This window comes from Ctenocephalides felis, unplaced genomic scaffold (genome assembly GCF_003426905.1).
Source record: "Ctenocephalides felis isolate EL2017-DRISC unplaced genomic scaffold, ASM342690v1 CF-g0.4_SCAFFOLD_01492, whole genome shotgun sequence".
Taxonomy (NCBI): domain Eukaryota; kingdom Metazoa; phylum Arthropoda; class Insecta; order Siphonaptera; family Pulicidae; genus Ctenocephalides; species Ctenocephalides felis.
The window spans coordinates 22,122,590-22,140,417 of record NW_020537646.1 but is presented as its reverse complement, the minus strand read 5'-3'; the positions used below and the strand labels follow the sequence as shown (position 1 = coordinate 22,140,417).

Here is a 17,828-nt window from a genome sequence, read left to right as displayed (position 1 = left end):
AATTACCTATATCATTATTTTAATACCAATAAAGGTCAACTATTATTTCAAATTTTAGACAAATTATTAATATTTCAATATTATTATTCAACATAATTTTAGTTGAATATTTTCTTTATTTTTTCCAATTCATATTTTGGGAAACTCTTAAGTTATCTTCATGAAAAGAGCTCGTTTTGCTACGAAATGATCCAATTCACTTGGAATTGAATCAAAAAGCTTTTGGTCGTAATATACGGCCGTTTGTCAAGATTTCTACTGTTCCGTAATATATTTCTTAGGTGATATGATTTTCCAATTTTCAATTTCCAAGTTTCAATGCACATATATTTATTTCACCCTTGTTTTAGTATTTATCAATTAATAAAAATAATATTTGAATATATATAAATAGTAAATGACTCGAGCTTCAGAACCATTCGTGAATATAAGTTCTCTTGCACTATTATTTACTGATAATATCTCCTCAGTATTCTATTAATTTACGTAAAACATTTTTTTAATGGCAAATTAGCGTATAGATATTAACTCATGTCTATTGTAGACATTTATTGATATAAGACACCAAGTCTGATCCACTGATGATGACTTAATATTCTTTACCGAATCGTTTGGGAAAAAAGATTAATTTATGAATCTTAGTCTTTTGTTTGATGTATCACCTTAGAAGGGCTAACTTATATATCTTAACATCAAAATTAACTATTTTAACATTAATAATAATATTTAAATCTGATTATTTAGAGTCTCAAGAAACATCCATAAATATTGTATATTATACGATACCTCTTATAGTTGTTGACTTGTCCAACTTATTGAAACAAAATGATATATTTGCGTTTTTATTGATGCTGTAATAATGATAATAATACACTTTTGCTTTACCGGTTAATATACTTTTGCTTTCAAAAATAATGAAAGATTATTCTAAAATTGCAATTAAACTTTTTTTTTAATGATTTTATTCTGCGATCTGTTTATACAAAACAATAAGCCGAGACTAATCGTCGTTTACAGTAATAACATTAATCAACCGAATTTTGCGAGGAATTTTGTTGTTTAGAATTAGCAAGTCGTTGTTTAGACCGGACATGTTTTTGTCATCAAAATATTGAGTATGTGTCTAATCATTGATTCATCATACATTATATTTACTATATATACATATATATATACACACACACACACACACACACACATATATATATATATATATATATATATATATATATATTGAAAGTTTCGTCGACGTTGATACATATTTGTAAATTTTTTAGCAGCCCAACAGTCGAATTAAAAAAGATTAAATAACAAAATTATTTATTCAATTATACGTTTCGACACTTGATGTGTGTCATCATTCAGTAATCTAAAAACATTTAACATAATGCACAAGTGATGATAAATATAAATATATATATAAATATATATATATATATATATATATATATATAAATATATATATATATATATATATATATAAATAATAAATATAAATATATATATATATATATATATATCCTTAATATAGACATTTTCGAATTTCCTTGCTCCCAAGGGCTCAAATAGTTCCAAATTGATAAAAAACAATTCTATGAAAGTTTTAGCTCTTAATATTGTCTTTTAGATAGAGCGCAATGTAATCAAACTTTGTATATCTTTGTATATATATCCTGTTTTAGTTTGATCACTGTTTTTGTAGATATTTATTATATTTAATATTGATAATAATTTTTTATGTTCTTATCGTTATGACGTAGTTCTAGTTAAGATAACTTAAAATCATAAAATATGTTACATACATTTTGTTATATTTCTCTACTTCTTCCGGCTTGTGGAAATAAAGTACCTAAATAGAATTGTTCTGGTGTTTCTAAGCAGAACTATCAAAAACCTTTTTTTTTAATTTGAACGATTTTTATCTATTTTAGAAGAAAACCAGCTCTATCTATAATCAATTTTTCTCTGACAATATTTTTCTAAAAGTTAAATTCTGTTTTCCTTCAATATCATACGAATCACATGCTGGTTGGTTGCCCATCTATGCAATCAAGGCTCGATTGTTGCCATAATAAGATCAATTTGCGACACTTTGCCACTAAACGAATTAAGTGGACATTAAATGAATCCTAAATAACATGTGTCAACATTGCTAGAAGAGCTAGAATTTGTTTGTGGCAAAATAATTCAATATATCATATCACGTGGCTACGGAAAAAATTCTTGAATCGTTTAACATTTTTTGCTCAAGAAGTAAAATCATTGTTAATAATTTGCAAACAATTTGTAAACAATTAAATATGATTGCCATAATTATACAAATATATTTTGCCGATTTAATAAAAGTAAGTTATAGTAATCGCAAAAAATTGAAAATGAAAATTTGTATATGGATGTGTGTGTGTGTGTGCGGATACAAATTTTCGTCGACGAACACTGATCACCCGATTTAAATAATTCAAAAAACATTCGATTCGTATTGATAATGAAACATGCTGATTAGTTTTTGGCGAAGGCAGGTCTAGCCATTCCGAAGATACGGGGCAAAAGGTGCCAAAAACGGTAACGTAGTTTTTAAGAGAACGGAGCGTCCGATTTTAATATTTCAAAAAACATTGCACCTACTTGAATTCATGAGATAAAGAACTGATTAAATTTTTGGGAAGGCAGGTCCAGCGGTTATGGACTCTCAATAAAAATGTCATTTGGCGGTCCAAAATGTTTATTGGACATATGTACATCAAATTATGAGATATTTTATAGAGATTTTATAGAGATAATAATGTGTACACATTTTGTGTAAATTTTTAATACACCCCACTAGTTTATATTTATTATTAAGTACTTCCAAATTACGTACAAAGCAATAAAAAACTGAAATAGTTACACATGTTAGAATATTATTTTTTTTTTAAACACTCACTTCATTACGAGTTTCTGGGTTTTATATGGGTCAATGTATAAAGATTTAGAATAAGGCTTAACCATACCACTCAATACCACAATATTAGACAGTTTTCACAATATTTTTTTCATATTATTGTTCAGTGGTAACGATCATCTTAAAATGTTACTTTTTTCTAATCGGCCTCCTAATTGACGTAAAGTACTCCTCAATCGCATTGATCTCTCGGTATATTTTCGTTAATCCTTGTTGTGTAACCTAATAGTTCGGTTTGCAAAGTTAAATGATATAAAACATAATCTGAAATGTAAATAATAAAAAACCAAAGTAGCTTAAAGGGTGGATTATTGCTACAGAATCTCTCGTTATTAAGGGTCGCGTGCCACTGTGCGTAATTCGACACCGGCCTTCCCGCGGGAAATAGGCTTGGGCTTCATTGTTATAAACCAGACGTAATTATGTTATCACTCGAAATTTAGTCGATATTATTTACCAGCAATTCAATTTGCAAAACTATCTAAATATAATGTCGGGTTCGAACTACGAGCGAAATTGTTACAGGAAAAGTTGGCTAAATAGATGTAGGGAAGACGTGCTCTCGTCCATGGTCCTAGTCGAAGACTATGCGAAAAGCTGAATTGTGATGATTTTTGTAATGAATTAGAATTGATTTGATGAATTTTACAAATATGGATCACTGCTTGGTCAGCAATATTTCATAAAATATAAAAATATAACATCAAAATGCATATACTATGATGTTATATTACGCCGGAGTAATCATTTAATGAAGTTTATAAATTTATTACCTTTAGCATATGCTATTAGATATATAAAGATATTTTAATTGAGGTATCCTTAGTTAAACTATTTTATCAAAATATATTATACTAGCTGACCCGGCTGTTTTGCTAGATAAGGTATATTCTGAACCATTTTTAGAGAATCAAAAATATTAATACTTTAAGTGCATAAGGATGTGTTGTTTGAATGCTGTATACAATTAGGTATTATTAAAACAATAAACCCCATTAGTTTGTCTATATTTTGTCAATACAATCAAACTGCAAGTTTTATACACTTTCTATAGAAAACATCGTATAATCCAATCCGAGTCTTTTTTGGTCTTTCAGCTTATTAATTACGTTTCAAGTTTTTCAGATTCTTTTTGGATTCTGGATTTTGTGTATAATTGTAAATGATACTACTGAGCTTATACAAAATTTTCAAATTTTCGCGAGGAGAGATAAAAAATGAATTAAGTATTTCTGCTTTGACCTGCTTTTTGAAAAGTTTCAAGTTACATTCGATGAATTAAAGTAAATTTAATAAAAAGTATATATGTAGAGCAGGGCGAGACACAAAGGTCCAATTTGTCTTTGAGCAAATATAAACTATATTGTGAAAACCATAACAATTATATCACAACAAATAAGACATATCAAACGAACAATTATCTGACTATGTTCAGTAAACTGACTACTTCATCATTGTAGAAATGTACTTGTTTGATGTCTTCCAAAAATTTGTTATCTAGACCTTTTTATCCTATATGCGGGGTAACTTGTAACGGGCAGGTGGCAAAAGGTTTAAAGCCTTATTATATTTTTAAAGGTATTTTACAAAATAATTACATTTTTAACTAATGCTAAAACTACCAACGGAAGAAAATACTTTTATTATGGATTTTCAAAGATTACCGTTTATCCCCCCCATTTCAAAGATTATCGTTTTCAAATCAAGTTTGTAGCTGGTTATACATCTTTTTTCCTCTACTTTCAAATATTGTTGTTAAACAATGCTTAACTTTACTGATTTTTGGCACATCGGTGGTGGACCTTTTTAATCCCGGACCTTCATATATTACTATCTATTCTGCGATAAATTCTGGGAAATTATAACTGGAAAAATGTTATTCGACAAAATGTCCATTTGATCGATACCAAATTTAGGTTCTGAATTTAAATAAGATAAATAAAAAATAATATAGCCTATAAAATGTTTTATAAATACCAATGAGTATATAAGTTTGAGAAAAATAGGCCAAAAAGTGCGTTTTCATATTAACATATCAAAAAAGTTTATATTTTGAGTCTCTAGTAACACTTGCGGCCCGTTTACTAACGATTTTGTGTATAAATAAAACTACAAACAAAACTACAAATTTATCATAAATAAATAATATTCGCGTAAAACATCCTATTAAACGTAATTGAACATCATTTGTCAAAAGCGTTTGACATTTCACGAAATTGCCACCGTCCATTGTTTTATTCAAATTACTCTTTTACAAAAATTTTCAAATTAAAAATGTAAAGTTTCTACGCGGATTTGAAATAATTTCTCACCTTTTGGACTTTCTCTGGATTGGCACGAATTTTTCAAGACTAAGACTGGCCAAATCGATTCAGCCGTTTTCGAGTTTTATTCGGACATTTGAAAGAGAGCTCCATTTTTATATATAAGATGTGTTGACAATTCCAAAAAAATTTATCCATTCAGAAATACATATATATCTGAAAACTGCTTATCATTAGTGTTTTTACAATATCTTGAACAAGATCCTGAATTTTTCAACAAATTGGTTTATGTTTGTTTTTCGAACAATTAATCCAATAAATAAAAAACAATAAGTATTTTGATAGGTATTCAATTACGTTTCGGAACTAAATACATTCCATCATTGAGTTGTGCTGCCAAAAGCATTTTTTAATAATTTTTTTAATTATTTGCATAGATTTATTGCCGATCAAAATAATATACATTTTTTAAGACAATATGATTTTTTTTAATGAAATTATAATGTTGTTGATTACCGAATGACATTTTGGTGTTATTTTGATGATCGAGTATTGAAAAACTTATAAAGGAATGGATTATGTAGTTTTTTGAAAAAGCATAATTTTTTTATAGAAAGTATTAAAAATTCAGAAACCTACAATATTTAACTATAATTACATCAATTTTTTGTCAGAAGCACTTTGTTATATCAGAAGGAATTATTGAGTACATGAAGAATATATATGTAAATATATTTATATCTATTATATATATATATATATATATATATATATATATATATATATTTAATGTGTGTGTGTGGTATAAAATTACACTTTACAATCTTTGTTGGATCTATGCGGGCTTCCGTTTATTTTTGCTCTTAATACTATAATAACCTTGTTAAAATTTTCTAAAGTTTGTTGTGTTTCATTAAGTAAAATGGGCTATTCAGTTAATTATCAAAGTTTCTTAAACCTCTGAAAGAAATAATTATTTCAAATTTTGAAAATCACTATAGAAATATATTTTATTAATATGCACATAAATAATGAATTTGCTATCTTAATGTAAATAATAGTTCACATAAAATAAATTAAACTTCCAATACCTTTAATAATTACTTTTAATACCGTAATGAGTTATTTAAAATTTTAGTATTCATTCTTTTTTATCAATTAAATCAAAATTTCTTAAAACTCTTAGAACCGTATTTCTAAAAATTGATAAATATTGAAATAGTGACAATAATTTAATTTTTGTTTCAATAAAAATATATAATATATTAAAGGACTATTATATATGCAATCACTGCCTCATATTTAAATAGATATTTTACTACCCCTACTCCCATTTAATAATAAACTACATACAATATAATATTTAATAAAATAATGAATTAAAAAAACAGTATATATTGTACTTTAGCGTTTTTTTAAATTTTGTCACTGAGAAATAACATTCAAATTTCATTATGTATATGAAAATAGTGCATCTTGAAGCGTAATGTAAATAAATTTTATATTTCTAGTACCTATACAAAAATAAATTTCAAAGTAAATATTTTTTCTTGTATTCCTTCAAATTTCATTTTTTCTAAATGATTGTTCAAGTATAGTCTCGTATTCTACAAAAAAACCGGCAATTGAATACACACCCTTAATGGATAAATTCTAGGAGTAAAATATGATTAATAATTTCTAAGCATTTGCAACATATATATTTTTTATATCTTTTATATAAAACACCCACTCAACCTGTTATTTTAGCCCATGTATAAGGAATTATGTAGCCTATCATTGACATTTTGATCTCGATATATTGTTCAGTAACCATTTGTTTGCCCTATATTTATTTCTGATTCTTTCGAATTTAAGGGTCATTTAAAGTTATCAGTGTTTTAATCTTTTGACGCATATGTCGTATGTGTTGGAATCGTAAGGGTGTTTTGCTAAAGGCATTTTTAACCCTTAATGACTATAAAATGTTCTATATTTTGTTTATACTTTTATATATTTTATTTCACGCATATAAATACAATTTTAAAATACAAAATATATAGTAAATCTATATTATAATCTTATTGAAATACACTGTGTATTTTATGTAAAGTGTAGAAATATAAATATCCTTTTAAATTATATAACTTACTCTCTACACAAGGCCGTGTGTGCGTGTAGTTGTAGTGATATTTTGCGAAATTCAATTTTAGTAATTTGTTTCATCGCAATATCTTTAATTAATAATAATTAATAACTTAATTATTATAATTCTGAATAATTTTATAAATGATTTCATTAAACTTTATTGATAAATTTTATAATATTTTTTATCACTAAGTTTTCATTTAATTTTTAAGATGTTTTGAGAGTACAATAGAGAAATTTTGGACAATATTATTGGTTAAAATTTAAAAATTCGTATAAATTTGTTATAGATAGCTGAGCAGTGCTATGTAAGTTTACAATTTTACAGATTTTAGATAAACTCAATAACTACCGCATCGCATGCTATTTTACTACTGCAACATCTTGGCTTCGATTATTTCAGAACAGTTTAAAGAATTGCTAAATAATAGCAAAAATTTTCTGAACTATCGATAAATGGTTAAGTATTGTTATTTGTCGCAAGGCCTAAAAAGGTTTCACACAATTCTCATTATCTACTATAAATTTTTTGAAGCAAACAAATGCAGAGGAACATTACTATCTTCTTCTTCTTCCCCAGAAAGTTTCGGGACCGTCGTTTTGATATCACCATTGGCTTCGGTTTCGTTTTTTAATTGTCCACCTCTCCTAAAACTCAATCTCGTGATTTCCGCATTTTTCAGAGTAATCTTGCTGCGATCTAACGGCTGCAATAATAACTTATTCCTCCTAGCCGCCTGGGGTTGAATCACGAAGGGGTTGGATTTTAGCTTGTCGAATTGCTCGTCGACATTTGGCGTCAAAATGGTGTCAGATGTCGGTGTACGTTGTCCGCTTTTAGATTGTTCTGGGGTTTGAACATTTGTTGATGGTGAAGCAGGGTTTTCGTTCAAGTCACCTGTTGAGTTTTGCAGGAAGTTCGGAGAAGTAGGTTGTGTTGTATTTCCGTCCAGGTGCGTTAAAGATGGCGCGCTGGGTTCCTCCAAGGGAAAAGATATGTGGGATTTTCTACGAGCTGGTATTGGAGGCAGTTCGTTCAGGTGTGCTGAACCGTTAGGGAGGTACTGGGAATACACGCCATTTAGGAGTTCTTCAGTTCTTCTGAAAGAATTGATAAATAGTTTATGACATATTTTGGTAAATGTTTTATGGTGGACCGTATATTGTGCAATGCTACAGAAATTTTATCACTATGGTCTTAGACTGTGGCTCAGGGACCGATTCTGCCGCATAACAGACAAATGTTATGGCAAGGCCATGTTGCGCTCAACTTCCATACATTATGCTACTGAATCATACTGAATACTGTCGAAATGACATGTATTTGCTGTGCATTTAGGCGTTTTACACATAAACTTCAACGCTAAGCGTATGTTGTGAACCTGAGTCAGAAAGACCCCCTTATCTAACATCGTTTTTTAACATTTGTGACTCTAATAACCTGAAAAAATCGTAGCAACCTCATAGCTTTTGTCAATATTTAGAACAAATTTGTATGATAAGTTCTTCATAACGTTGCCTTGCAATAACATTGGTCTGTCATGCGGCAGAATTGAATTACAGACCAGTAAAACTATAGAAATTTGTAATTTAGTACACTTAGTTGAGAGCAAAAATTTTTTTTAAAAAAATTAGAGTTTTTTAAAATTTAAATTATATCAATACCTAGTTAATGGGATTATATAAGTTTGCCGGCTAGGTTCGTATGGATGATGAACAAAATCTCCATCTTGATTTTCTGCCACTCCTATTTGACTTGTTCGAATGTGATATGGAAAGTTTTTATTTGCTCGAGATGGTACAGTTAAAAACTGTAAAATGTATAAAAACCAATAATTATTTAAATGACATTATGTGATAAAATTAAATAATTGTCGAACCAAAATTACCAGAAAGAATGCATGTCCAGCAAATGCTATAAATAACTGGACTCCACAGACAACAGATTCTCTGACCCAGTTGTCGATGTGACTATTTGCAATCAATATGAAAGCTGGCCCAGAAATGAACCACAAAGATCCAAAAACGCTAAAAGGATAATAAAAAGTACCCTGCAATGAAATTAATAAATTTAATTAAATTATGTTATGAACGATAATCGTTATATTTTTGAAAATTTGTACTTTTTCGGGATATTTTTTTATGGTAGTAGCTACAGAGCATATAAAGATTCCCCAGGCGACTATTCTTAGACCACATAGTCCAAATCCAGCTACTGATTCGTACAAGTACAAAACCTCTCCAGGATCAAATTTCTAAAACAAATATGAATAATTTTTCATAGTAAATTTTTTTTAATAGCATGAGTTATAGTAACTTACTTCAGATTGCGCGTATAAAATGAAGTACGTTATCACATAAGTATTGATGAAAACCACTAGTTTTATAATTGTTTTGCCTGACAGTCTTGCTCGGGTTATGGTAAATCTAAAAAATAGTCATACAAATGTTAAATTGAATTCTTTCCTAAATATATCACCCTTCATATTTAAATATAATTACCCTTTCGACATGAGCAATAATAATGTGAGAAATACAACTTCACTTGATGCCATAATTACACTACCTGAAATTAAGGTATAATGAAGTAGTAACTTGAATAATATTCTTATGCCGAATTGGATATTTGTATATATGTACCCAACGTATTATGTGGTCCAAGTCCCGATAAAGCATATTTAACATAAGCAATACTGTTTGCTAATATTCCAAATTCTTGCAAAACACAGAAGTACAAAAAACTTTATATGTGGTGTGGAGCAAATGCCTTGAACGCAATTCCACAGAACAGATTAATACAGCAAGAAACATGAGTAGATACACCATGCAGTAGAACATTAGTATAGGCAATATATCTGTAATAGAAAGAAGAAATAATCAACAAATCAATCACTGATTTTGCATAGGTTCTATCAGAAATATTGATAAACTTACACATTTCATCGGCAGAGAAATGTTCATGCCAGTAATCGCCAGGTTCTCCGTTGGTCATCAGAAATTTATAACGAATGTCCAATCCCTGGAAGCAACAAATTGAAAATTAAAATTATTTTAAACTCAATTATAAAAAAATATTTATTTTATTTAAATTATAATTTAATTTTAATTTAACTAATTATATTATTCTTTATTATTAATTTTTTTAATATAAATTCTCAGATCAAGTTGTACATTGTAGTCCTATACGTTATTGCAAGAGTACTTATATACATAAATAAAATTTAACTAAGTTTTTGGTTAAGTTGCTAAAACATAACTATTATCAAGATTATATTATTTAGAGTGTAAAGTATAAATTCAATATTTTTTTAACTTCCCGTAGGGCAAGTTATAGTAATCGCAAAAAAATCGAAAATGAAAATGTTTATATATCTTTACGTTTCAGAGGTTTCTGAACATTTTGGCATACCTTAGAAAAAATGGATGTATGTGTGTGTGTGTGTGTGTGTGTGTGTGTATGTATGTATGTATGTATGTATGTATGTATGTATGTATGTGCGTGTGTGTATGTATGTGCGGATACAAATTTTCGTCGACGATTTCGGGAACACGGATCAACCGATTTGAATAATTCAAAAAACATTCGATTCGTATTAATAAGGAGACGTGCTGATTAGTTTTTGGCGAAAGCAGGTCTAGCCGTTCCAAAGATACGGGGCAAAAAGTGCCGAAAACGGTAACTCAGTTTTTAAGAGAACGGAGCGTCCGATTTGAATATTTTAAAAACATTTTACTTGTATTGACAAGATAAAGAATTGATCAAATTTTCATGAAGGCAGGTCTAACGGTTTCGGAGATCTGATGAAAAAAGTAAAAAAAATGCATTTGGCGGTCAAAATGATCATTAGACATATGCACATCAAATTATCAAATATTTTATAGAGATTTTAACAATAAGTATAAATTTTTTTTACATTTCTATGGGTTCCGTACCAATGTTTACGCGTTAGACGGCGACGCGGCGCTTACGGGCTTTTATATTCGTCTTTATGCAGTTAAAGCAGTACGATTGCTCTGAAAAAAAGTTTAGATCTTCCAAAATATGTCAAAATAAAATAAAACATTTTTTTTTTAAAAAAAAAAATAAAAAAAATTTTTTTTTTCAAAAAAAAGTAATTTTTGTCCATATATAGTTTCTCAAAAATCTTATTTTTTTCAAAGTAAATTTTTTCAAAAATCTTAACGTTTTAAAAAAAAAATTTTGGTACGGGAAGTTCCAGCAATTTGCCTTAAGGCACGATGCCTTAATTGCCTTAAGACATAATTCCACTTACAGCTAGTTAAAAAATTTATCATAACTACCTTGTTGGTCCTGCAATTGCTAACAGCAATGTACCACCATCTTTCTCTGGCACTTAAGAATCTACCTTTTTGTCTACACACCACCGTCAGAGTAGCTTTCCTTCAGTATCCAATGAATGCCTTTTTATTCTTGAATTCTGGAAAAATATGATTAACATATAAAAAGTTACATTAATAATATATGCTACAGCAATTTTTGTAATCAAATTAATAAAGCCAATTCCATCGTAATGCAAAATAAACTATATTCATGCCAAGTATAAAATTCTTGAAGCAAATCGAATATTTACAGTAAAAGAACTTTCTCAAAGAATTTTCACTTGTTCACAAATTTTAATATTACATCATATTGCGTGCTAAGCATCTACAACCTTCCTTCCCAAATATGTTCAATTATTAAACAATTATTGCAAATAATATTCAATTTATTATATTACCTCTTTAAGTGAAACATTAGGATCAAATAGATTTGCAGTTTGTTCCTCCAGTTTTGTTTCATAATTTATAGTAGTTATTTCTTCCATGGTTGTGGATTCTGCATTGGTATCGCTAGTAGTGATATTAAAATTTTCTTCTGTAGTCGTATAATCTGCAGTAGTAGTCTTTAGAAATTGATCGAAATATGTGGCATCTTCGGTAGTGGTCGGGTATTTTGGCTTTTTTGTTGTATTTCTACTTGAAACAATTATAATTTAAAAACATTATGATATAATAGATGAGAGGTATTTTGTATTATTTGGTAAATATGCTACAAGGCTGGTCAGATAACGCATTTTTAATTTCTTCATTTTTCTTTAAAGTAGCTACTAAACTACTGAATCTATTTATCAAATATGAAAACATAAGCAATTTACATAAGTATCCACTATTACAAGAAGGGTATGTTAATTTATATTCGATATATTTTTATATGTCGAAGAAATACAAATTTAGTTCTCCACAGTAAAAGCATTTTCAAATGGTTAAGTGAATAATATATTATGATTCAATATCTTATATTTAAAATTTTCAATATTTTATATTTCTATATTCATCTTAGTGTGAATGAAGCTTGTATATAAAATATAAAATGAAAATATTTATGAAATAATGTTCAAAATTATTAACTTATTATTGGTTTATATTTATTACAAAAAGTGAAGTAGAAATTTAGGCAAATGTTAATTAATTCAATGAAATCTTAGTAAACTTCGTAAGGATTATGGCTATTTACTATTTTCTCATTTTTGAATGGGATTTAATAAACTTATTGCCGATGAAGCATGTTCTCATTTAATTTAGATAAATAGAAATTCCGACTTGACTATATATTACAAAGCCAATAATTAATCACTTCCTTGTAAACGAGATGATGAGATGATAATATATGATGTTATTATTTTATTTTTGATTTCTGAATATATTTTATCGCCATCTGTATGAATGTATACAATTCGTTTATTTCTAGAAATTTCTATTCGATTTAGTTCGTTTCTAGAAATGTTTCAATTTAATTAATAATTGATCCCTCTTCAGTACCTTGATTACATTGCTATACCTACTTATATAATTTTACAAAATCTTTAGTTTTAAATTTATAATACCTTATATGTTTTCCATTATCGTCTTCTGAGGTTGCCGGATCTCTTATGTAGCATCCTGATCTTATACTATCAGGATAAAGTGTACTTAATGGTATTATTTGGTTGTCCTGAATGCTTAGGACAGCTTCTTTTTGAGCACATGTCTAAAATTAATTTTAAGAATCAAGTGTTATAAATATAGTAAATAATTTAGCTCACAAAAACTTCAAAACAGAAAACACATTTATTAAATGATTGTTTTATACTTTCTATACATATACTACTTTATTACAATCAATCTATATTCTTATTACTACAAATATTAGGTGCTTTGCAATAATTTTTTGTAGAGCAATATTTTATTAGAAATCCTAAATTTTCGGCTAAATTTCGGTTCGGCTAAAATTAGAAAAAAATTGAAATCAAAGAAATGTAAAGTTCTGCTTCATATTAAAAATAATTATAGTAAGTCTCTACAAATTTTATAAGATATTTATTTTGATACGTTTAGTTTAGGTACTAGTCACTACCAAAATTTCAGATTATAGGACTTTTTATATTAATCAAGGAATATTATTATATTATGAATATTTTACCTTCTTTGTTTTATATACTGCTGGCCATTGGGTTTCGCTGTCATAATAGAGCAGCAGATTTGGTACTCCTAAACTTTTGCTGTATTCAATGTGATATTCATATTGGCCGTGATGAGATAAAAAGCAAAATCTCGCCAAGAAAGCCCAATTCTACAAAAACACCGAATAATTGTATGAATAGGAAGATTAATGTTTAAGACTGAATTAATTTGCAAATGCTTTGCCAATAGATATATTTATAACGATATTGAAGTAATTTTGTGCAATTAATTTCTAATAACTTAATAAATTATTAATAACTTAATAAATTAATTTCTAATAGCATAGTATTTCTTATGTCGAGAGCTGATGAATTTAGTATAAATATGAAGGTTAAACAAAAATATCCATTAATTAATTAAAAAATATCAACATATTATTAAATTATAGTTTTATTACAAAACGTGCAGTAGAAATCTAGGTTAATATAATGGAATCTTTATAAGTACCAATATGAACTCTTTTCATTATGACACAAATTTGAAACTCATTTATATATAGAAAAACTAAATTATTTACGATTTAAAGACATTAAAATTAAGTTATAGCTTCATTTATTATTGTTTCAACATTGCTCATGCTTTAAATTAATTGAATCTAATCAATTTCAAAATCCTTACCTCAAATGTTTTCAAATGTCCTTCCACATATTTCCCATTTGCAATATTAAATCCAGAAATAATAATAAAAATTTGTACTATATACCGATACATAACTTAATTCTAATACTGAATTCTAAAATATGTATTATGTTGTATTTATTCACATTTTTATTAATTTTTGTTTCAAATATGCTTTTATAAATTTTATAAATCGATTAGTTTATATCGTTATTTTTGTATGTAAATATTCAAGAAACAAGTCACAATTTTTACACTTTGATATTGTTACATTTTTACACAAATCACTAGTTTTATCACAATAATTTCACATAGATTCTTTTTTACATTATAATCACCGGACAGCACATTTCAGTTTACCACAACCATCACTACCCGTTTCGAATTAATCATTTTTTTATCTGAAATCGCGTAAAATCAAATAGAAATCGCAATATTTATAAACATCCCTGATTCCTTTCGTAAACGCGTCCCTGCATAGGCTGAATTTCGTCCTCACTGTCGCCAAGATCATGTTTTGTTTAGTCGATAAATTCGTAAAAAATCCACCGGTTCAAAAATCACCCCTGGTGCTTTATTGAGTGCCCCTTTACACGTTGCTTCCGTTGTTTGTGTATTTTGTGCACTTTGTACGTGGTAGACGACTTTTATATACCTTTTGGCTTCCGAAGTAGAAGGCAAATTTTCTTTTATTTTCCGTCTAGCACTAGCTTTTCCTGCATGGTGGTCTAACCGAGATTACTAGGCGTGTGGTGTATTGAAATATAAAAGCTTCTCAAATATTAATTTTTGTTTTCCATACTTACAATTAAAGTACTCAAACATTTTGGAATATCTGCATGCAGTTTAAAACAATAAACTTCATATTTCATTCATGTGCTTAGCAAATACCTATCTGGTATTATTTTTAATTTAATTAAAAACTATAGAAATACGTAATTTTGAACTCATCGAAATAATTGCTATTAATCATAAATTAAAAAAATAATGACATTCAAATTACATGATTGCAAATGCATTTTACTTCTACTACCTCCACAATTTTGAGTTTTTCCAGGCAATAAGTATGTTATCAGAAAGCTCCAGAGGTTCTAACCGTTTGGGACAATCTGATATCTATTTTTACTTGAAAATATGAATGAACTACTAGTTGTCCATGTATAGTGCCTTAAGGTGAATTGCTGGAAATTTCCATACCATAATATAATTTAAAATTTTGAAAAAAAAAATTGAAGAATAGAATTTACATTTTTTACATTTTTTAGTAAAATTTAAGTAAATTTAAGTCCGAAATCATCAAACTTGTCATTCCAAAAATTGAATCAATTCTTTATTCCGTCGATACAAGTGAAATAATTTTTGAATCATTCAAATCGGTTCATCTGTACTCTCGAAATCGTCGACTAAACTTTGTACCTACACATAAATACATCCATTCTTTCTAATTAAGTATGCCAAAATGTTGAAGGGGTCTTGAAATGCCAAGATACACAAAAAATATGTTAGATTTTTTTTGCGCCACTGTATATCTTACCCTGATAAAAGTTAAAAATATGCTTTCAATTTGAACCGTTTCCAAAAATAGCATTTATTACCATTAGCAAAAATATAAGAAAAAAATATCAAATAAAGATAGGTTAACCATCCGGGACATAAGCATTGAGATGACAATATTTTTGAAAAAAAAAAAATAACAACGGTACAACTAAATTTCTGCATAAGCCCACAATTTAGAAACATCTATTTACATTTCATTCAACGAATCGTAGGTAAGATGAAAAATTGAAATTTGAATTTTGATTATATGAAATATATCTTGATTATTTGATTTTCAAAATTTGATTATATGAAAATTTGGTCTTGCACCAGGAATGGAATTGTTTTCTAAAATTATAGTGTAGATATTTATCTTATAGTTTAGAAATATTGTTAATGCTTTACTAATGGCATATACGATGATCGATATACTCCAAACTCGTATTAGCACAGTCATTTCATTTGTCTGGTTCAACGGAATCGGTGCCATATCGTGATCAATATGGAATGGTGGTGGAATGGTTACCGGAGTAACGGAAATGTTTGAAATTGACAACAAAAAACAAGTATGAATGTGTACATAATTATGATATATACAAATATATATATATGTATCATAATTAAGGTACGTAAACATAATCAATCTATTTGCTACACAAATAAAATTGAATTTACAGTGTACAAGAAAATTAAACTGTTAATGTAAATTCGAGTTTTTATTCGAACATTGGTTAATGGTAATTCGAATTTTTATTTGCAAAATTATTTTTTTATATATAGCCTTTAACGTCAATGCATTTTGTTAGTGGTAATCTCATTTAATCTAATATATCAAGTCATCTCAAAATCCGAATTATATCAAATTTCTGAGATAGGGAGTATCAAAGTATCAAGAAATCTGAATTATATTACGGTTTTCAGTAGCCTAGTGGTTAGAGCTTAAGACTTTCAATCAGAAAGTTGCCAGATAGATGGCAACATGTTATAATTGAAAATGGATCTAACCCGATATTGCTGAATCAAATTAAATATGATTGAATATGATCACTATTAGAGATTTTCTAATATTATCAATATAAATGCTTTTTCGATTTTTTAAAAAGAAAATTGTAACCTTTTATTTTCTTTCACAATTTGAACACTTCTTTATATATTTAATGAAATATAGCATATTATAAATTATTAGAGTAAAAACCCCGGGCTAGCATTAATGACCTATATTATTATACAAAAAAAAATTGGATTGAATTAAATTGATACTTTGAAAATTAAATCCATCAAATAGAGCTAGGTCTAGTAGTGTTGTGTTTCCACCTGAAAAGCAAAACAGTTAAGGAAATTATTACCACAGCTTATATTATGGGTCTATTAAGTTCTGACCGTTTTTTTCACAAAAATGATAAAATAAAAAAAATCATATGGAAAAACTTTGATCCAAATGGCAATTACCCACTGGGGTAAGTACTATATATTATTATATGTAAATAATGTAAATCAAAATAATTTATAGAATGTATTGACATGTTCTAATGATTATTATTAAAAGAAAAAAAAAGGAAAAAACTTGGTCTACTAACCACTGGTTTTAGATTCGATATTCACCTCGGTAGATATCAAGCAGTAGTAATATTAGATTTTCACTTGAGGTCATTGATCTATACTATGATATCACTTGAAAATAGGCTTTCAGGGCATTGCTCTAAAATAATGAAGTCAAAAATACTGATTAAATTAATAATTATAACTGGAAAGAATAACACCTGGTTGCCTTCGAATAGTCATCTGTTGAATTTTATACAATAATTACTGAATTCTGTCATATTAGTAGACACATATATGTG

The 17,828-nt window shown here is 27.8% G+C and overlaps 1 pseudogene; it reads right to left on the bottom strand.

The window, feature by feature from the left end:
- Positions 1-7,850: 7,850 nt before the first annotated feature.
- LOC113371043 lies at positions 7,851-14,544 on the bottom strand (annotated as a pseudogene).
- Between the last annotated feature and the right edge of the window lie 3,284 nt (positions 14,545-17,828).